Source organism: Pogoniulus pusillus, chromosome 26 (assembly GCF_015220805.1).
Source record: "Pogoniulus pusillus isolate bPogPus1 chromosome 26, bPogPus1.pri, whole genome shotgun sequence".
Classification (NCBI taxonomy): Eukaryota; Metazoa; Chordata; class Aves; order Piciformes; family Lybiidae; genus Pogoniulus; species Pogoniulus pusillus.
Genome location: NC_087289.1, coordinates 9,010,066 through 9,032,215, shown reverse-complemented (window position 1 = coordinate 9,032,215; position 22,150 = coordinate 9,010,066). Strand labels below are relative to the sequence as shown.

Below are 22,150 nucleotides of genomic sequence, written 5' to 3'. Positions count from 1 at the left end.
AATGTAACAAGATCCTTGAGGCTATTTCTGTTGGTCCCTATATAAATTCCTAGTCTTCCTCAAAACATTCTGTGGATTTATAGGAAGTAGGCCAAACCATGATGCACCCACACTACTGTGGCAGTTCCATGCGTGCTTTTAAGGGAAACCTCTCCCACTTGCCTCTACTTTTGTTTTGCACCTTGGAGCAGTTGCAGTGCATGTAAAGAAGATTCCTTATCAGTAAAACTATTATTAAACAAACAAACAAACAACAACCCACAACAAGAAAACCAAACCAGCAGACAACAGTTAACAAAAGGAATGTGCCTGATGGCTTATGAATCATGCCCAAACTGCTCATGGGCTCCGAGTTCCTGGGATCACACTAGGATCAATATTCATTGTTCAAAACAAAGTCTCCTTCAGTGTGCCTCTTGCCAGGCTCCCAGACTACATTCACCCCGGCAGTGCTTACAATGCTGTAGTATCGACGAAACTGTGTGACAGTGTAACTAACTCAGCACTCTGTTCTTCCTTGATCATCCAAAACCACCATACAAGTAATCCGTAGGATCCCCTTCCCGAAGGATCAGCCTGAGGTTTGTAACACAACTGCTCAATCAGGATCAGCATAGTATCAAGATACCCCAGGTAATTTTTAGTATCGCCACAGGAACTCCCAAAATTTATCAGGTGTAACATAGCAGCCATAAAATAAAAGTCAACTACCTGTACAGATGCTGGCCTCCAGATCTACTCAAAAACTAGATGTGCCACAGGTCAGGAACAAAGATGTGCAACTCTGCTTTAGACAAACATATCCACTTATTCTGACTCTACATCCATGTCAGAAATCTCACCAAAAGTCACTTATAAGCTACTTTTATTCAAAGCAAATTACATTTCTTGTCTCAGAGCCAACACATGAACTCTAACTTAGCTTCCAAAGAGTAAAAACAGGCTTGTGTTTCTGGAATGTGCCTACCATAACTCAGACACCCAAGCCTGGGGGCTCTCACATGGGCTTCTCCACCCCTTAAGGACCATTCACAGCCTTTTGTATTTTGGGTAAAGTTTACAAGTAAAATCTGTTAGAATGAGATAAAATTCCACTATCATGAGCATTACACCTGCAGGTTGATGGCTGTCCAACAGTATCAAATCTAATGGCATTTCTGAAAAAAATAATATTCTACTCTTTGTGCTCTTTCTCCACTTCCATGTCAAATGCTAGAGAATAGACCATCTGATACAGCTATTGACCTACAAAGGTCTTTGGTTGTTTGGTTTTTTGTTGGGTGGGTTTTGTTGTTTGGTGTTTTTTTTTGTTGTTTGGGATTTGTGGTTGATCGATGGGATTTTTTGTTGGTATGTGTTTTGTTTGGGGGGTGGATTTTTTTGGTTGTTGTTGGTGGTGGTTTGTTGTATTTTGTTCTTTTTTTTTTCTGTAAACCAAACCTAAACTGGTAGAGGAAGTTTATAGATCAGATTAGCACTCAGTGTCTCTTAATCACAGTTGTATAATATACAGTAGATTTACTACAGTCAGATTTATTGGCTGCCCAGGGATGTGGTGGAGTCACCATCCCTGGAGGTGTTCAAGGAAAGACTGGCTGAGGCACTTAGTGCCATGGTCTAGTTGATTGGATAGGGCTGGGTGCTAAGTTGGACTGGATGATCTTGGAGGTCTCTTCCAACCTGGTTGATTCCATGATTCTATGACTTCTGCAGTTTTAGGTGGGCTCTAACACACCCTAATTAGGTAGGATAACAGAAAAACCTGTCAGGCTTCTGTGAGTAATAAGTCTCCAAAACATGCCAATCATCAGTTTGATACCAAAAATGATCTGTTCAAGAGAACAGCTAATGCTGTGGTTATCTCTGAAAAAATGTTTAATGTTCAGATATGAACAGACGGCCACATTTATCCATGGAAAAGAGAAGTCTGGCTACAGAAACAATAAATCTCCTACAACAGAAATACTGCCACTCATCCTTTTGTTTTTCCCTCTTACACAAGAAATCCAGGCAAACATTTTGCCAACATGTGTGCACATAGACAGTGACATAATTTTATCTTAATTGCTGCTCAAGATTCTCCCTTTTTGACTGTGATAGTTTAAAAAAAGAAAAAAAGGAAAGCAAGCAAATTATATGCCCCAACCCTGGGAATGTGTAGGTTTTTAATTCCACCCCCCAAAAAATTGAAAGTGCACATAAGTACTTTGGAAAGTTTCATAACTACTTTGTTTTACATTTTAATTAAAAAAACAAGCAACAAAACCCACAGAAAAAAAAAAAATAACCAACCCAAAAACCAAACCCAAAAACTAAACATCCCCCAAAACCTAAACCAATCCAACCAAATAAACAAGCAGAGCAAAAGTTGCATCCTGTGGGATACAAAATTTCTCTTCATTATGTTTTGCAGCTAACACTGAGCGTCCCTCAGTCTGGCAAACCTGCCTGCTAAACCTGACAGCTATGCGACTGCTGTTACAGTGGCTCAGGGGACAGACAATATCTTGTAGCCCAGGAAAGGGCCAACATACTAAATGCCACCAACTGTATCCAGGGCAATTAAGACTGAGGCAGCCATACCACCAAGTCTGCTTTTATTTATCAACTTGGAGATGCTGAAGAATGAGAAGGGTGATATTGAAATCCAATCACTCAGAACATACAAACTCCTGGATTTGTGAGGTTTCAAGACTTCACTGAGATACTAAACCTGCCACGTGAGCAGCTTGCAGGACTTGAGTTTTAATCAGAGGCTGCACTGTTGCTGGTGGCTGTTGTTTTACTAGAGTGATTCCCAACGACTCTTCCCAAAGACACCCTAGATCTACCCCAAATTGATGTTGAACTCAGCAAGGTGCAGAAAGAAGAGTTAAGTATAGTCTTTTAGAAATAGTTTCTAAAGGAAAACTCCTACAATAAACTAGTGTTTCCTGCATGTTAACCAGACAATGTATGACCACTGTTCTATACCCTTCTCTCTAAGATTTTATTAGACTACAGCTTTGATCAAAATGAACACTTCCTCATGTTTTAAAAAGAAGGAAAAAATGATGAGTTTTCTTTACCTAAATGAACTAATTGCTCTAAACACTCCTATTTGCTCTTTCTCCAATATTGTACTGGGCACAGGACAAACAAGCCCTTATTAAAATTCCCCTACTATCTGACAATCTGCAATTAGGAATTCTTTCTAACCTTCTGAATCTAAATTAAAACGTTCTTTAAATTAAATGCATAAGCTTTGTTGTAATATATTTCACGATGAAAGTTATCTCATCTCCTTCATTTTTACCTGCCTCTAAATTACTTCTTTAAATGTGCCCCTTTTTAATTTTAATATTCAATAATCGACATTAAATGTGAACTTGCATTAAGAAAAAAAATCTGTAATTCTACCTAATGAAGCTTCTTACTGATTTCCCATGTGATCAAGCCTTTGCTAGGCTTTTTTTTCCACCAAATGTAGACAAGAGATGCTTCTCATGTTCATCTTTTAAGCCTGAAAGCAAAGCAGTAATCTCCAGAACACAGCTTCATTTCTGAATACTAAAAAAAAAGTTTCCTTTCCTCATCTGAATTGTTTTCCTTAGCTCAGGCGACAAATATTTGTATTCTGTACTTCAGCTTTAATGACCTAATTTATGGCAGCAGACTCTGTCTTTCTGTGCCAATTTGAAAGTATGAAGCATAGGAGATGACAAAGCCAGCTTGAAATTTTCAGGGGAGGGGAATAAAAACTAAAAAAACCAAAACAACAACTCTAAAAGGGGGAAAAAAGCCCAACAAACCCACCCAAAGTGCTAGCTAAAAATAACAGTTACTGTCTCCTTATCCAAGTACTCAAGTCCCCAGAAACGCCAAGCACAGTCCTGAGCACTATTACAAAAAAAGCTGCAGATGAAGCCCATTTGTTGGTTTTGCCTACAGCAAGGTAGTATTTAATTACTGAACTACAATTCTCCTCCCCAAAGTCATATGCTGTGTAACCCAGGGGACTGGGATTCCGGATGTTACAGCAGAGAGACAAGCAGCAGTATATCCAGTATCATATTTCCAGGGCTATGGCTACAAAGCTGCAAACTTCTGTGCTTTCTGGAAGTAAAAATACATCTTCCTGGACAGCTATAGGGCATCTTGCAGTGATTCTTGGCAGCTATATTTTGTAAATTCCTAGACTGACTAAAGAAACAGGGATATTTCTGGTACTAACACTCTATTCAACTCTCATCAACTTATTAAACCTTTGTTCTTTTTCTCCCCCCCCCCCCCCCCCCGATACAGTGCAATTCAAGAACAACTTAGATGTTTGGGGGACTTCTTTCTCCTTATTTCCTGTATCATAACAGCAAAAGACATTGTATATTATTATTTTAAAGACTTTTCAATTGTTTGGGGAACAATAGAAATAGACTTCTCTTTCCAGGCACAACTTTTCTGCATGATAATTACAACCCTGTTGAGATGGAGGTAGTTCTGATACATCTTTCTTCAGGAACAATGTTATTCCTCCAAAACTTAGGCAAATGCAGCTACTCAGAACATTCACCCATATGCTAGTAAAACCACCAGCAGAAAATCCTGTCTCAATTTTGACTACTTCATGAAATCTATCCCTCCTTAACTCCCCAGGAGATCACTCCCGTACCCAAACATCTCATCTTGATCCCCTGAAGGCAGCCAAGAAGAGGGGTTTTAATCACAGCGACCAAGTTATTAAAGTAGACAAGCTAGGATTAAATGAAAATTGTCCAGAAGTAAAAGACTGGTCTCTTTCAATACTTAGATAATCCTCAGAGCACACCAGGAAATACAACCAAAGCTTATGAAACTCCCCTTGATCAAACACCTAAGTCCAGACCAATGGCATCTTTTGAAAAGGAAGAACCTGTGGCTGGATGGGATGACTTTCATGGCTAGCTTGTCCTCCCTGCACACAAGCTGGGCAGGTACCTATGGCAGCAAAACTGGAAATGTGGCACTTCTAAAACTGATTAGAAACAGACAGCTTCTGACTGACGGCCAGAACTAGAGCATTTATCTGGGAAAGGAGCAGAATATGCTTGGTCAGTATGGATTCCTTTACAAGATGACCTGCAAAGTCCACCATCTAAGCTCTGTATGCAAAATAAGTCTAACTCTGTAATGGAGAGGAAAATACCAGACAAATGCTTGTCATTACTCCAAGGAAAAAGATCTGTCTCCAAAAAGGGAAAATTTATGTATTGGAGGGCCCACCACAGGAATAGTGGTTAGCATCAAGCAAGCTGTCAAGCTTCCATTCACAGGCCATTAGAAACATGTCCCTTTAGACAGATACAATCCTTCAGGAACTCAGGAATTTAAATAAATTAAGACTTATGCAATCAAACTTAGAGATCCTGCATCAGGAAGGCTTTGTAAAACCGTTAAATGACTTTACCAAGTGCTAAAACAACAGCCTGCTAACATTGTCTGCATCTAGACACAGAGCAGCAGCAGGTTGCTGGAATCCAGCGCAAGAAAGATGAAAACTGCAAGAAGCTGCTGCAGTTTTAAATTCCCATGCAATAGACCTCTTTGTTGTGAACCCCATTTTTAGCATGTGACTAAACAACTGCTAATCTGCTGTGCAGCATGAAAGCCTTAGCAAAAAAAATTAATTATGGATGAATGTGGAAGCACACCCACTAATCCTCACTTGGATCATGCTGTGTAAAAATCTCAGGGAAAATAACTGGAGAAGTGCTCAAGTCAGTCAAAAGAAGTCACAGCAGCTTCTGCTAAGCCTAAGGTTGGGACAATATCAAAAAACATCTTCCATTTGTGATCACCACCACCAAAAATAAGCACAAGTACTATGGTTTAAGCTTTTTGATCAAGAACATGTAGAAAGTAAACAGTGAAATGGAGTTAGAGACCTCCATACTGTGCTGAGTTTCTGCTCTCAGTTGATTTATTCTCATTTTCCCTGCTGGAAAACTCACCAAATAACATGGCCTGTAACTCTGATCAAGAACATTCCATTTTTTCCAATACATTGTTCCTGATGTTCCCACAATAGATCATTCAGGGCTCTAAAGGACTGTGTCACTGAATTGAATGATGTGGTGGCCTGCTGGTACACAAATGCAAAGGAAAAGCTGAGGGGGTTTATTTTCAAAACAGGAGACGTTGATCCTGAGACAATGTTCCATTACCCTGACTTTATTTCTATTAGAGACAGTGATTACATCTGCATCAGTTGCTTCAGCTGATGGATATTGGTGCACTAATAGTGACACAGTGTTTCACTATTCTGCTACTGCTGCTCCCATGCACACCGATGGCTTACAGGAAAAAAAGTAGAGTTTGTTCTGAGCTTGGATTAATGCAACCTGTCAATGAAAAACTACTGAAGTTTGGGCCGACTTTCATAAACAGCTGGTTTTCAACTTTCTAGGGTTTGGGTTGGGGTTTTTTTGTGTTCTGGAAATCCTGCTGAGGAGTGGTGACTAGTGCCATGTAGCATGGCAAGATTCTATTTGTTATGGTTAAAATACTTGTATTGCTACCTGACGGTAATACACCACCATATGTAGTTCTTACAAGCATCTTTGGAAAGATATCTTTGCACTCCTATAACAGTATCTTCATCTTGAGTGGGGATTTTTTTCCTACAGGTGTGTGGAGTCTTCTTCTATCTCCCCACAGCATCAACTCTTTTACAGATTTTGTCTGCTGTCCTTCCTTTCCCAAGCTGGTGATCCATCTTCTAGCTTTCATCTCTTGATCTGACATATGATCTTGATCCTGTGGTCACACATTTGCCCTGGTTTTCACCTCTTCACCACCCACTGCCTGCACATAATCTGCACTCCTGTATTCATCTCTCCAGCTGCTTTCAAGAGCACTGACTTTATCTGTACTTCCTTCAGTAATTTCTTTTTCTAGGTTCTTCTTTCACTACTTCTCCATGCTAACATTTGTGCTAACATTTTGCACAAATAAACTCTGGTGTTTGGAAAAAAAAATTCTATTCATCTTCAACAACAGCGATTTCTTTTCCAACTAAGCCCTGTTCATCTTATGTGTCCTTGTTTGTTTAGCTTTGTGCCCTGAGTCACGTCCTGAAGTACCTGCAGGAGAAAGGCCTTTGTTTGACTCACTTCAGTGTATTTACCACAGTGGGTTCCCTCATTCTTGATTAGGAAGGTTTTTTAATGCTGCCATAACAACATCAAATTGAGGTGATTTGCAGCTATACCTACGCAGAGTAACAAAGCACAGCAGAGACTGGAGTTCACAGCATGTGAACAAGTGCAGAAACAGGGACAAAAAAAGCCATACCTGCCAGAACCAGCCAGCATCTTCTCCTGGCACCCTTCTGCACCATGCTGACATCTACAACTTGTGTTTTGCATAAGGCTGGGCACCTCCTTGCTGAAGTCTGTTCCATACTGCACATCTACAGATTTTCCATAACCGAAAGAAAAACAAAAAGACTCAAAACCTTCTGTGGTGTGCCTGCTGAGGCTGAGCCTGCAGGGACTCCAGCAGTCCTTGCCTAGGGGATCTGAGAGCATTCTGCTGTACAGCAATGGATTTTTCTAGAGTCTAAGTTTTGAAACATTTGTTAGAGGCCACCACTGCCTCGTGGTTTGGGAATGGGGCTTTTTTAGCAAAATGCAGGGGGTTATACTTTATTACTCAAGTAATTATCCTAAATTCCTTCAAGTCTTCGGGGCTTGGTTAGTCTTTCCCAGTGAACAGCCAAAGACAAGCTAAACCCAAATACCCTTACTTTGGTCTGGACACAGCTGTGTGAATATGTCCTCTTCCAACACAGGACCCACTTGCTCATTTGCCTTGCCCTGGTGAATGAACCTGAATCCTCTCATCTCAGCACTTTTAGCACCTTCAAAGCTAGTATCAGGTGCAGGTTTAATTGACATAGGATAGTTTATATCCTATAAACTACTCTATAAGTAATATTAACCACATAAATGGAGCAAGAGAAGAATTTCCTGTAGTGGCACACCCAGGAGAAAGGATGCTCTCTCTGCACCTGAGCACCTTCCCCAATGCCAACATGATTTCAGAAAACATTTTGGATTATCAGGCCCAGCACAACTTCTGCAGTGCTGGGGACATAAAACATGTGATTCGATCATGGGGGAAAAAGAGAGACAATAATGAGGTTCACTGAGCAGGTGAAAACATCTATTCTAAATGCAAATAAACCCAGCTTATTTCCTCGTTGTTAAGCTCAGTCTCATATACCTTTCCCATGGTAAAGAAGCTTTGGAATTATGTACTCAGGCAGCATCTAGTTTGGTGATAACAAATAATTTTTCTAAAATTCCTTTGTAAGTGCATGAAAACTGCCATTTTTTTTCCTGAGGCAGATGTCTTGTTGAATACTAACAGCTCTGAGTCCACAGCTGCTGAAGAATAAGGATTAAACTTAAAATCCCTGTGAGACAACACCATAAAAGGGAAAAAAAAACCCCAACACCAAAGATTGAGAAGGGACAAAAACAACCAACCAGACAAAAAAAAACCCCACCCCATCCCTCGAAAAAACTACACCCTAGTAGCCTCATGGGACATAGATCTTTCAGTTATAATTTATTACAATTTCAAGTTAGGAAAATATAAATTGTCAACAAAGAAATGATCACCTCCAGCTTTAGTGCCGTTAACCAAGAACAACCACATGAGAACCTGCCACTTACTGAAAAGGAGGCCAAATTTCTTTATTTATAAGACTGGATGAAGAAAAAGCAAATGGTGCCCTCTGGATAGGGAAAACAATGAATTAATTATATTAAGAATGCAGAGTTTTGTTGTGAGGGAGGGGGCTTTTTGTTTGTTTTTAATTAAAAAAGACCTTGGCCATTTCTGACTAGTTGGGACAAGGGCAACATTACTCATGAGCCATGGACTGATGTCAAACAGCTAGACTGGTACTTAGGAATGCTCCTAATAGAATCAACCAGGTTAGAAAGACCTCCAAGATCATCTAGTCCAACTTATCACCCAGCCCTCTCCAAACAACTAGACCATGGCCTAGTGCCTCATCCAGTCATTGCGCTCTAGAGGTGTTTTTGTCTATTAGCTCAGATAGTAAATGTTGAGAATGTAACTGCAGTTGGACAGCCAAATTTAGTACTGAAAATATGTGCTAACATTCATTATATTTAGTGTTCTAAAGTCCTCTACAGCCATGAAACATATCCTAAAGCCAGGAATAAATTAAATATAAACTGACAAGTTCTTTCTAGCCCCAAGATGTTCACCTAAAAGATTTAAAGTCATCTAACTCATGACTGACTGCAGCATTATGCATGAATGAAGAGAAAGCTTAAGAAAGTTTACCCTCAGATTAAAAATCTCAGCTCTCTCCTTTTACCCAAATATTTTCACATCCAGCCCTGTTGACTAAAGCAGCCTGAAATTAGCCTCTAGGAATCTGCAGGTAAATAACCATTATGAGTTCAAGACCTTAAGAAACTAAAAAAAAGACAGCCACAATTATCTCCAGTCAACCTAAAAATAACAGGTAATACGTTTCTGTAGCTGGTCTTCTGAATGTAAAAAAGGACAGCATGTGAATCTACGTTAGAGATGTGCACTCCCACACTCCTCCACTACCCCCTTTTACATTGCTGATCTGCAATACAAGACATCCTTTCTTCATAACAACTCCATCAACACCACCTACAACACCACTTTCTTGTATTCCCAAATAAAACCAAACACAACAATGGTATTAGTAAGCACGCACTGCAGCTCTGAGTCTTTAAAAACTGCCTTACAATTGTAGCACATTTTTGTTCAAAACTAATCACATTGGAATGCCTGAGCTTCCATGACAGCAATTCGGTTACCAACTCAAGATCAAGTGCAAAAGGGCACTATGAAACCATCTTTACCTGTGCTTTAAAAAAAAAAAAAAAAGACTAATTAGCAGGAAGAAATTATCAAATTGGAGCATCCCTCAGAAAAGAGAGCTGCACTAATTAAAATTAACATAATGCTTAGAAATTCATTTTAGAAAAAGGACAGCTGAAGTTGATTAGAAACCAACTGCACTTACTCAAGACTTAACTTCGGGGGCACAATGAAATGAGTAAGCTAGATTTTCCAGAAGCACCTAAGTCACTTGGAAGCTTATTGGAATTGACTTCTAACAAAGAACAGGATGTCAAGTACTTGTTTTTCCTGGGTAATCCTACGGCCAAGTTGACACATCTCTTAAAACCCATGAAACAAGAAACAAACACTGTCTGACAAACATTATTTTTGGCATTCAAATAGTCAAAGCTCTTCTTATCTGTTAAATTTAAATCAAGTATTGCAGTAAGAGTTTAATATCTATGATCTAAGCCCTCCTAAGGAGACTGGGCACAGCCACTCATGAACACAACTGATTGCAGCTGCAGACTGCACAAAATTACATGGGAGGTGATTCTCTCCCTTTGCTCTCCTCAGACCCCACCTGGAGTACTGTGTGCAGTTCTGGACCCCCCCACCCCCAAACACAAGAAGGACACTGAACTGTTGGACCCAGTCCAGAGGAGGGCCATGAAGATGATCAGAGAGCTGGAGCACCTCTCCTATGAGGACAGACTACAAAAGTTGGGGCTCTTCACCCTAGAGAAGAGAAGGCTTCAAGGAGATCTTATAGTGGCCTTCCAGTATCTGAAGGGGGCCTATAGGAAGCCTAGGGACTATTTACAAGGTCTTGTAATGATAGGATGAGGAGTAATGGGTTTAAACTGGAAGAGGTGAGATTCAAACTAGATGTTAGTAAAGGGTTCTTTCCAGTGAGGGTGGTGAGATACTGGAATGGGTTGCCCAGAGAGGTTGTGGTTGCTCCCTCTCTGAAGGTCTTCAAGGCCAATTTGGATGAGACCTTGAGTGACCTGCTCTAGTGGGAGGTGCCCCTGCCTATGGCAGGGGGTTGGAACTGGATGATCTTTGAGGTGCCTTCCAATCTAAACCATTCTGTGATTCCTCTTAGGCTGTGACACAGCATTATCAATGCACTTGTTATATGAGATTGTAAATATGAAATATAGCAAGTGTGAGATCAATGTAAAATTCCTTTTTTTTTCCTTCCACTGCACTGTATATCTATCTGCAACATCTATCTGGTCTATGAAGAAGAAAGCAAGCAAGCAAGAGCAATGCAAGCAGCATCTCAGAGGCACTGTGCTCATCTGGGCAGCTGGTCAAGCCAATATGTGCTGAGACAGCTGTGGAAATCTCTGTCTAGAGGCAGGCCAATGCAAGGGATATGTCATGAGGGCTTTACTTCTACTGAAATTAAACACTCTGCATTCTTGGGCCACCATTCTGTCACTGTTGGTCTCTCGTGGCTGTCATTGCCTCTGCCACACAGAGGCTAGAAGGCAGTAAGACAATACCGAGAGAATGAGAGAAGCAGTAAAGTGACTTGTACAGTCCATGCCTCAGAATCCACTGTGGGACTGGACATCAACTACAAGAAGTTGAGATGCAGGCATGAGACTCTCATTAGGTAGTTCTGACAAAAAAGATTCAGACTGTTTTCCAAGCCTGCCAGTATCTCTGTCCTTAACTGAGAAATAATTTTCTGTTTCTGTAACAACAACCATCTTCAATGCAAACATTCAATCCCCGTATCTCTACATCCCACTCTGTATCACATCTCAAAGTTTGAATGTGTGAGTTGTCATGAGCAAAACTATGGTGCCTGGGCCTTGGTGCTAGGTATTCTGGCAGAGAATGTCTCTATATTAGCTGTATCAGAATTTCCATAAGAAATAGTATTGCTTTTTCCCTTCAAGCAAATACACTTAATGAAAAACTCACTCATGCCTTCAATGGTTGTCTAGACATTAAGTTGGTCCCCCTTATGCCTGAAGCATCTGCTTATTTTTTTCTCTAAATGAAGCTGTATCAAGGGTCTTTTGGCAAAATATTAAGAACAGTATACATACTGAAGTGATATGTCTGTAGCACACAGAAAAGACATGCAATACAGTCATCATCCTTGACCAGATTTTCCATACTGTGCAATGTAGGTTTTTTCCCCCTTTTTTACTGGGAGCTGTTCCAATATCTGAATCATCAAGAGCAGCCTTTTCTTTTACAAAATGCCCTGAAAAATAAAACCAAACTTCTTCCCTTGTCTGTTGAAAATGGAATGTTTTACCTAACTCAAATTATCCAGACTAAGGACAGCTTTGAATGAATGCCAAGTTCTGACAATTCAGCATTAAAGTCTAGAGGCATACTTATACTACTGTGAAGGCAAAATTCCCAGAGATCCAATGAACGTGCCTGCCATAACACAGCCCCAGACAGCTTCTACGCAGTGCAAAGTCACCTGTATCTGTGGAAGCAATTGCAGTGTTGCTCTTAAAGAAGCACAGCAAATGGTGTTCTTGGCACTGTTCAGAGTTTGACTAGTAGAAGGAACCTGAACACACTTGTAGATAGTTACACAAGAAGCTTCAAAAAACATTAAGAGATGTTTTAGAAGAATACTATTTTTGCTTTTTTTTGTATAGCACATGGGATATAAAACCCCAGCCTTTACTATATAAAGTACTTGCTTTATAAAGGAAATATCCTTCAAAGCTATAGCAAATGCTTTGACACTGTCCACAGACACACATAAAACCAAAACTTTAAAACTATTGGCTTTGTACAGCAGGAGTCTCCTGGAGAAACTCTTACCAAATGGGCTGAAAGTCACAAAGGATCTAATTAAGATAAAAAGTTCAAATCTAGGACATTTCCTCTTCTTTCTGACTGCTCAGGCTAACATCAGACATCTGTTGCTACTAATTTTTTAATTAATCCCCTCTGAAGCAAGCTATTCAAAACCTGAAGACACCTTATCTGTCCAATAAAGATCCTCCCCTCCGTTAGAAGGTGCTATTTTGAACTAAAGTCTCCTATAGTGGTGCAGTCAGAAATATGATCATAGCTTTGTGTAGAGAAAACAGTTTTGCTTAGTCAAGTTAAAACATCAGCAGAGATGAAATACACCATGTCTTATAACTTCAGGCTACCATTACATAGGCAGCTGCACTGAAATGCTCTTCAAATTGTCCCACAAATGACCTCTCTTCTATCTTTTGCAGAATTAAGCAATCATGGTAATTATTTCTGTTAGTTCAGAGTTAAATAAATTAGACAGGATGGCTTTTCAATTAAAAAAAAGTCACCACATTAAGTTACCTTTACCTCATATGCTGGAATAACACTTGAAAAAAAATCTGATTTCCAGTTAGAGGAGCATTATTTGAAAATAAAAGAGATGATAGAAAGGATAAAGTCCATGGCTTCTGCAGATGACATTATACTTTAATAAGTACTGCACAAATTGCTCACAACATGCTGAAAAAATTTCAGTATCTCTCAGACTCCAGAAGAGTTCTCCTGATCTTTCTTCTCTTACAACATTTATAAGGCTGAGATGCCGTTACTTTGCAGAATAGCTATTTTACATTCTTGAGTAATGCTACTCAAAACTTCACAATGTCATTTCTCTCATTTCTTATTTTATTCCACTCCATGATACTCTAACCTAAGTCTATATGCAGGATTTGTGCATGCTTAAGGTATTATGTACCTATAGGGATGGAAACCATACAGAGTGAACATTACTATGCCCAAATATTTCAGGTAGACCAATCTAATGCAATACAGCATGAAAAAAACACCTTTGATCTTTACAGACTGAAAGAGTTGGGGCTGTTCAGTCTGGGGAAGAGAAGGCTCTGAAGTGACCTATTTGTGGCCTTCCAGTATCTGAAGGGGGTCTACAAAAAAGCTGGGGAGGGACTTTTTAGGCCAGCAGGGAGTGACAGGACTAGGGGGAATGGAGTGAAGCTGGAGATGGGTAGGTTCAGACTGGACATGAGGAGGGAGTTGTTCAGCATGAGAGTGGTGAGAGCCTGGAATGGGTTGCCCAGGGAGGTGGTTGAGGCCCCATCCCTGGAGGTATATAAGGCCAGGCTGGATGAGGCTCTGGCCAGCCTGATCTAGGGTAGGGTGTCCCTGCCTATCGCAAGGGGGTTGGAACTAGAGGATCCTTGTGGTCCCTTCTAACTCTGACCAATTCTATGACTCACATCCTCAAATAGCGTCCTTTTACTTCTCTAACCTATGAGCCTCCAGAACCTTCTCAAGCAAGTTTGCTTCAGTAACTTCAACCCAGAAAGACCAGCAGTTCCTTCGGTCAGAGAATTACATTATGAAGTTCTTGTGTACATCACCTTGCTTTCAGAAAACAAAACAGCAAAAAAAAGAAGTGCTGGTGAAATTACACACAGATATAGATCAATCCAGAAGATTATTTAAACATATTCTATTCTCACCGACTTCAATTGCTTAAGTGATTTGTTGGAGTAGAACCAGTACAACAGTTCCCTGAGAGAGTGAGGCCACAAAGAAGAGTCAGCAATATCCTTCTCTACATTGCTGGGGGTCTACTTGCAAGATAAAGGTTGCTAAAACAAACTCCTTCTGTCTCCGAGTGCCCTCTACAGAACTAAGAAAGTACATAAATATGGCTTGCTAACAACTTAAAGGGATTGTGATTTAGGGGGAGAAAAAAAAAGAGGGAAAAAAAGAGGACATCTGCTACACCCACAAGACATTTGTTGAATTACAGCATATATTAAAAAAATTCTACAGATACAAAATTGGTATCAGTCATCTACTGCTGAAAGAACAAATACTCAGTCGTGCTCTGGCACACTAACTGAGTACGGCTGTTGGCGGACTGGGTCAGAACGGATTTTCTCTTCATTAGAAAAAGTAAGGTAAGCTCATCTGCTTGCAACTTGAGCAACAGAAAGAGAGAAGAAAATGTTTCAGAAAAGCATGCAAATTCAAAAGAAATGGCAGAGGGATTGCAGTTACATCCTCGGCCCTGATAAGGACACACCTTGAGTACGGTGTTCAATTCTGGGGCCCTCACTACATGAAAGACAGAGAGGTGCTGGAACAGGTCCAAAGGCCACAAAGCTGCTTGAAGGGTCTGGAGATTGGGTGGTATCAGGAGCGGCTGAGGGATCTGGGGTTGTTTAGTCTGGAGAAGAGGAGGCTAAATTGTCATTCCCTACAACTACCTGAAAGGAGGTCATAGTCATGTGGGAGGTTTTTGTCTTTCTTCTCATCCCATCTTTTACTATTAGTAAGAGGAAATGGTCTCAAGTTGAACCAGGGGAGGTTCACATTAAATATCAGAAGAAATTTCTTCCCTGAAAGGGTTATTAAACACTAGAACAGGCTCCTTGGGGAGATGGCTGAATCACCATCCCTGAAAGTGTTTAAAAGAGTGATATAGTTTAGCATCAGATTTAGTAGAGTTAGATAATGGTTGGACTCAACAAACTCAAAAAGTCTTTTCCAACCAAAACAATTCTCTTATTCCATGCATTAAAAATCAAACAAACCACAATGGCAGGATTGGGACCACACATTAAATTTAAAAAAGGAGACTAGCAACAGCACATGGTCTGGATATTTGCCCTCTGAACCATGTATTTGTATTTTCTTTTAGGAAGCTAAGACTTCAGTACTTGACAAAAGCATACTATGAACAAAACACAGTAACTTTCCCCCTTTATGTACACCAAACCATACACACTACAGCACCAGTGACTCCACGCTTCACATAGACAATACAGTTTTCACAAGGTGTTTAGTCAAAAGGTCTATTTATTAGTATTTCCATGCTGTGAATTGATGTGTTATATCATAACAACTCTCGATGAAATGAATATGGATTTGCACATGAGACAATAACAGCTCCAAAAGGAGCTGTTAAAGACCGTTGAATAAAAGCACACTTAATGTAACGATTCAGCGCGACGCAGAAACTGAAGCCTAACAAATGTTGCAATCACTAATACTAAATTGTACCAAACTATCAGTCCACTTTTATGACAAATAAATAGATAAATCATTGAGTGTCCTTACCAGAACTACTCTCTGAAACCCCACAAAATTGTGATGTGGCAGCAGTACAGCCCTTGGTATTACACCACCTGTAACACAAACCATATTATGATAGTTTCTATCAATAGTTATTTTAAAGGATTTAAAAATTAAAAGGATAAGAAGCTATTTTTCTACCAGTCTTTTTACTGAAAGCATTAAAACAGCATTTAGGTTCCTACTGATTACAATATATGCTTAGATAAGAAAATAAACAAGCAAAAATTAAAGAGCATTTTTTGTTATTTACATGGACTTTATTTTGTTCAAATTACAGGCACAATTCAAACTCCAGCCTCTTCTCATTCTATTAGTTGAAAAATAAAACTCTATCACGAATGGAGCATTAGCTTTAAGGAATTTCTGCTTGGTTTAGTTGCCCATATTGACAAAAGGGAACTTTATGAGAAGTGAAATTGAAGTTTACAAATGGCTAAGTATTGCTGCGGTAGCTTATTTTAGTGTTCAAGTAAACAAATAAAATGATTCACTAGCAAGATTAAAAGCAGGGAACACAAGGCCATGATCAAACCATCCAGGGTTTTCAAAATGGAGCATTTTGGATCTGCATTCAACACCAACAAATGAAGAAAAAAACAGGTTATAGGAAAGGATTCTTAAAATATCCTCATGGAGTTAATTTTCACAAGTGATTTAACAACTTAAAAACTCCCTATGAGTTAAATAAATGATGCACCTGTGATCAGAACATTTCCTGATCCTGTATTTGTATTTATATTCTTGCCACAAATACTCATTACAGATTAAATAATTAGAGAATGATTCTACATAACCTAAGGGATTAATGTAAAAGGTTTGAAGGCAGAAGCACAGGAACACTGTTCACTGCAATAAAAGAATCCACATACCAAAAAAAGCGCTGTTTGAAGGAGGATATACTTTAGAGCAAACCAGATAACCCTTTCCCCCCATGGAAAAGAATCAGGAAAGCAGCAAACTCTTTTCTAATATTAAACTGCAGCCATACAGACTCACAAAATACATTTTGAATAATACTGAAACTTCTGAAATGTGTCCTTGAAAAAAAAAGACAGACTAAATTCAAGGAAGACATCACATGCCTTGCACAGCATGTGGCACTTAAGACTTTCCATAATTTTAAAAATAATCACTGACCTCTAAGAAATGCTATTTAGTCTGTTACTAAGCTGAGTAAGACTTGCAAATGTTTGGCTTTTTTTCTTGTTTTGATTGAGGAATTACAGAATATTTCGGTCAGCAAACTTTTTCCATGTTTAAATACCCAAGAGGTTCAAATAAACTTCTCCTCCCTCCTTCCTGCACAGCCTCCAACAGCTGATTAGCCCTCAACGGTAGGGGCAGAGCCTTAGGCAAGAGAAGGGAGCATGTCACAGACACTGATGGCATTACCCTCCTCCATGTTCAGGGAAACTACACTGTTTTTTAATCAATATTTACATATTAAGGGTTCTCCTTTTCAGAATGAGGAGATACAAATACTATCACCCAGATGTGAGAGAAGTAAATACTACAAAGCATCACCTGGCCATCACCAGCTTCCCCATCATAAAAGTCAGTTTATTCGTTAATGTATTTCCACAAAAACCACTCCAGCACAGTCACCCTGGATTTGAAAAGCATCCTGGTCCTCCTCTCTAACAAAATTTACTGACAAAAGCTCACAAGAGAAGTGAAAAGGTCCTGACCCTGTATTAATGTGATTTTAATTCCCTGGTAGACTAGCATGTACTGCCTCAATCATTTCAGCAAACTTAACTGCATATAATCAACTGCATTGCTAAAATTTCATTTAAAAATAATCAGAAGCAAAGTATAAAACACTTAAAAAATTAACTCCATGATGAATGATAGTGAAGAGGTCATTAAAAGGGGATGCTGATCCTGCTGGTTGAACAATCAAGAGGGAGCAATAAATGTCAACAGTTCCACGCTTTGAACTTTGTGCTTTTTATGTTCAATCTGAGCATTTTTCTGAGTATTTTTCATTAGAGTAAACTCTGTTTGAAGTAAATAACTGATACTACCCTCAAATGATGTCAAACAGGGGAAACCAAGAGGCCCTACAGGAGAGCAGTGAGTGCACCACCTCCCCCTCCATAGAAGTTGGTCAAAGAGAAATTCCTTTCCTCTCCACAATTCCCCACAGAGCACATGCACAAACAACACACACAGCAAGCCAGATATTCATCATTGCATTAGCCTCCCTACACCAACAACAGGAAAGCCGCTTACAGTGAACTAATTTGCCACGGGATGAAGAGAACAGAAAGGCCCACAACAAGAATTAAATGCATGGCCCAACCTAACAGGTCTTTTAAGCATGACTAAGCAACAAAAGTAATTTTTCTGGTAGAACCTAAAAGCCAGCTACTTCTTCAGCCACTTGCATTAACAATCTGACCATTTGGGGTTCCCCTAAATTATATGTATACTGGATAATTTTACTTATCCTGCTTCAAATTAATAAATTGCAACATTTGTTGCATGTGGGGCAAAGAGTTACACATTACAGAATTTGTAGCATATAGGATAAAAATTCTAATTTATATCCCCATCAAGTGGTGTCACGAGATGAAGTACATGACAGAATCTCCCTTACTGTACCTGCTCTTCCCATTTTCCTTCTGTGAACTGCTTCATAGTTACATACTCAGTCTTTTATTTTTCTTTCTTGTAAGTTATCTACATATATTTCAAAGAATCTGAAAAGAATTAAACTGCTAACCTTGAGTCTCACTAAAACAAAAATAAGAGCTGAGCAGGAGGGGAAGGGCTAAACAGATTTAGCAGCCTCAGGGAGAGGACAAGAACAGAAAACACTGCAAAAATATGGATGATTTTGAAAACCCAATATTTTACGTGACATTAACTGGCAAACTTAACAACTGTATCTGTTACTAAAACGCTCACACTCCGTAAGAATTAGTGCATCACAAGCACAAAATCTTTCCCTTTGCAGTATCTACACATTTAAAAAACACATCCAAAAGTATACATTACCTTCTCCATTTCAAAATTAACTGCAGAGCAGGAAATCTATCACACTACCACCAATACAAGCAATGGTTCCACATGTAAATATTGCATTTTCTTGGGCACAAGACAGGAGTAGAAATGGTAAATTTTAGAAGATTTTGTGAACATGCATCTCTCTTTCTTGAAGTAGTTGATTCACATTGGTGCAGCTGGATGACGGGGTACCAAGAAAGCCACACTAGATTAACCTGCCATCAGGGCATGCTCCTTGACCAGCAGAGTCACTTACCCAGTTTTCTTTGGTGGTTCCCCCCCACAATCTTTTTCATTGTGTTAACTGAACTAACTATAGTGAAAAGTGGGTCTTTTTCCTTCTCTAAATTAAAGGAAGATAGCTATCCAAACTAGACTGGCTTATTCTCTTAATACTATAGCTTTGTTTGCAACTCTCCCAAGCTTTTAGGCAGCAACTTCCATCACAGATTCTTTTCTTCCATGACTTGCAACTGAAATCTCAACTACTATTAGACTGGGACTCCTCAAGTCACAACAATTTAAATAAAGAAAAATAAATTAAAAAAAAACCAAACCTAAAACTGACTTTCACAAATAAGAAACAGTCCTGTTTGGAATGACTGCCTAGGGTTTTTTCTTGTTTTTATAATAAATCGAGTATAGTTGGGGAAAAAAGACAAAGCAGTAAATTATGTGCTCATAAAAGTACTGATGTACATTTTATAAATTGAACGTGGCCCATCAGGGAATATGAAATGACCTACTTTCAGCAAGTATTGTTTACTGCTGTCTTTCCCACTAGACCACTTGTTAATAGCATTTGATGTTGTTTTCTTTCCGTATGACTACAGCCAAGTCTGCTGCTAAGGTGAGAAAATGTGTGTGTGCAGAAAAAGAGTTCAGTATAGACTGACATTAAATAAAAATGTGAGTCTCTCTCTTAAACTTAAAGCAATGCATACATTTGGATCTCGAGTGCTCGAGGCATGAATAAGACCTTATTTTTAGTCTGTCCTATGAACACAGCAGAGTTTCTGGTCTGTTTCTCCCTCTATTTGCATAATCCTAAATGTTACCACTGAGATACTTGATCTCCTCACTGTGACTTATTATCTCTAATCCTTCTTTTTCAAAGACCATTCAACCAGCCAATGTCACCAGCAGAGGAAATGAAATTCAAGTAATGTGTTAACAAAATTAAGAGCTGGTTCATCTACCAAAAAACCCAAGATTTGTTTTTCCATTATGGACGGCACTGCAGATCCCTTTTTTGCAATACCTGTGAGAAAACCACAACTAACGGGAGATGGGGCTTAGAGAAAAACAAAGTCTTGGGTTGAAAAATTCACCTCAGCCTCTTACAATTGCTCTATTAAATGTAAGCAAATCTGTTTCATTTTTAAGTAAGATTGTGCTCACCGCTAAATATTTTGTTGTAATTCAGAAGCATACACACAGCAAAACCAAACAGCATCAGAAGTTAAACTGACAATAAATCATTCATCACATACAAAGTTTAAGATCCCGACTGACTGAATAATATTACCCGAAGCAAACATGTTAAAAGTGGTATTTCCTTGATAACAGCAGGTACTAATTTCAGGAGAAAACAGGAACAGTCATTGCAGAGTAAGACTCCAAAATCACTAACAGCTCTAATCCCACCCAAACCATCACAACGGTACTCTGAACAAGGCTACTTGGACACAGAAAAAACATGTGTAGAGCACTACAGAAGTTTATAAGTCTTTGGGTCACAAACATAGTCAAGTGAAAAAAAGAGAAACAACAACAACAAAAACCACCAAACCAAAGCAGGAAGATTTGATCCCGTAAGTTTATAGCCCAGACAACTAATATTTTCCACAAAGCTCCCCAGGCAGATGACAACCAGACAGGGATTAAAATGCTGCAGACAAGCAAAGCTTCAGCAGTATTGTACCTTCAAGCGTAACCGTACTATTAAACATTATTTGTTAGCAAAACAGTTTTTCCAGGTTCTGAAAATGAAACGATGAAGTTTAAGATCTTTATCTGTAAAACAGGAATGTTCTGCTTTGACTACCTCAAGGCAATGTCCCAAGTGAACGCACACCTTTTTTTCCCTCTCCCTTATCCACTGTCATTTGCATAATTCATCCTTTAACGATTTAAGAATTCACACATTGCCAGAGCAGGGGATATTTTCAGAGTACTTTGACAGTGCTCAAAAAAATCTTATGTTTGACCAGCTGCTGAGGGCACATCAAGGAATATGTAGTATGTACATCTATATGAACTTTGACTGGTGCATACACTGAGCATCCAGGGTCTTGAGCTTCACTGTGTTGTGCATTCCTCAGATGAGAAGAGAGTATTTCAAACACTAAGTGAAAATAATGCAAAAAGTAAAGATCTGGAGCAAAGCGACTTGCATTTTCCATTGTCCCATTAGTCTTCATGCAGGGAATTTAGTCTTATTTTTTCCCCCTTCCTTTTCATTAATACTGTATGGCATCTCTGAAGAGCTGATGTGTATTTCTGGGTTTTTTCCACAAACAGTTCATCTACTATCACAGGACACTAATACATTTCTGTAAATTTAGTTGGTCAGACTATTTTTGAAACAAGAAAGATTAAATTCTAGTTGAGAAATATTCCCATTTTTTTTAGCTGGATCATCATTCAAATGACTTGGCTTAAAGCCTTTAAATTTTATATGGATATTCTCAGTGGGAGAAGGGAAAAAAAAAATCAAACACATAAATTATTTTCAGCAAGTGGAGGGCAGAAGCACTCTATTAAAGGCTTCCTCCACTAGTATCCCTCCATGACCACTGTGGCAAATGGTACGGGCATTACTTTACACACTCATTAAGAATTATCTCTGGAGTTTGCATCTCTTTTGAATGAAAAAGCAGCTTTCAAAAAGTAAGCTACTCAAAGCATTGTAAAGTTGGTCTTCTTTGTAATTCCTGAAAGTCCTCCATGTTATTTTAAAATTATTTTGGAGATAAATATACTGGTTTTAATAAACATATCTTTCCCTCCACCTTGCCATTCTACATATAATGTTTAGCAGCTTATTTTATGACATGAACCATCATCACTGTTACCACTCCTGGAGCAGATGACTACTACACACTTTGTGCCTAACTTTTCATTCCAGACCAGAGTCTCACCTGCAGCACAAATCAGTCTTCATCTTTCC

The 22,150-nt window shown here is 39.1% G+C and overlaps 1 protein-coding gene across 3 annotated transcripts in view; it reads right to left on the bottom strand.

Moving 5' to 3' along the window:
- Window positions 1-22,150, bottom strand: part of TBL1XR1 (TBL1X/Y related 1) — a 118,838-nt gene that overhangs the window by 26,589 nt on the left and 70,099 nt on the right. For 2 of the 3 annotated variants that reach the window (XM_064164705.1, XM_064164707.1), the window contains exon 3: window positions 15,949-16,016. The exons of the other annotated variant lie outside the window; for it this stretch is intronic. The gene's annotated coding sequence lies outside the window, so the exon portion shown is untranslated. The remainder of the gene's footprint in view (window positions 1-15,948; window positions 16,017-22,150) is intronic. 3 annotated transcript variants of the gene reach the window in all.